The sequence below is a fragment of the Aplysia californica genome, unplaced genomic scaffold (assembly GCF_000002075.1).
Source record: "Aplysia californica isolate F4 #8 unplaced genomic scaffold, AplCal3.0 scaffold00477, whole genome shotgun sequence".
Classification (NCBI taxonomy): Eukaryota; Metazoa; Mollusca; class Gastropoda; order Aplysiida; family Aplysiidae; genus Aplysia; species Aplysia californica.
In genome coordinates, this window is record NW_004797747.1 from 320,189 (window position 1) to 321,250 (window position 1,062).

Sequence of the window (1,062 nt, forward strand, 5' to 3'; positions counted from 1 at the left end):
CTCTCTCTCTCTCTCTTTCACGCCCCCTTTCTACCTCTCCCACTCCTTTCTTTCTTTTTTTCTGTTTGGTTTACCAATCTATTATCTTACCAGCATACCATTGTCCTGTTTGTGACCTTGTTCCCTCAGGTTTTACCACTTGTTCATTACTGTGGAGAACCACTATATGACTACCCTTCAGAGACAGTGGAACATCATCTGTTCTTCTGTAGAAAACTAACTGATTTGAGAGGATGTTTTCTTCCCTAGCTCCCCCACACGTCTAGCTGCTTCTACTCCTCAAGACAACAATTAGAACAGACCTGCAGCTGTTGTAGAATGGCATAATAATAATAATAATAATAGATAGCATTGTATAGCGCATATCCCCGCTCAACAGCAGGCTCTATGCGCTTTACACTATATTGTTACCCCAGCAGACCATAGAACACTCTGAAACATTCTCAGCTTCCCGGGAAGCATACAGTGCAAGCAGCTGATTAAGCGCTCAAACACTAACAAACTGACAAGATCTTTCTGTCTATAGCCGGGTACCCATTCCCACCTGGGTGAAGTGAGGAAAATTCGTGTAAAGCGCCTTTCCCAAGGACACAATGTCGGGCCCTTGACGGGATTCGAACCCACAACCTTACGGTTGCGAGTCCGAGAGCCTAAAATGCAGAAGAGTTAACACTCAGATGCTACTGGGTCACTAACAACTCTCTTTGACTTTGGATTTACTCTTAGACTCACGCAGGCTTTGTCCTTGTCAGCAACAGAGGAGGAGAGTGATTTCCCTTCACTTCAGTGGCTTCAGTGTACTTTGGTTCGACAAACATTCGGACTTGTAATTTTGAGGGTCTTATTTTTTTCCGTCTTGATTTTGTTTTGAGAGAAAAACTGAGACGGGGGGGGGAAGACGTTGAGAGTTTCTGAATTGTTTTTGTATTTGTATAAAGCATCACAAATTTTTATTTATTTTATATGATAGAATGGAAAAAGGAAATGCTCACTGTTATCGTTGGTAGTAGCAGCAGAAGCAACAGCAATAACAGAAACAGCAACAACAACAACAACAGCAGC

At 42.6% G+C, this 1,062-nt stretch overlaps 1 protein-coding gene across 1 annotated transcript in view; it reads left to right on the forward strand.

Annotated features, from left to right (window-relative positions):
• LOC101863208 (C-Maf-inducing protein) overlaps positions 1-1,062 on the forward strand; it is a gene marked incomplete at its 5' end in the record, with an annotated part of 16,964 nt that overhangs the window by 1,315 nt on the left and 14,587 nt on the right.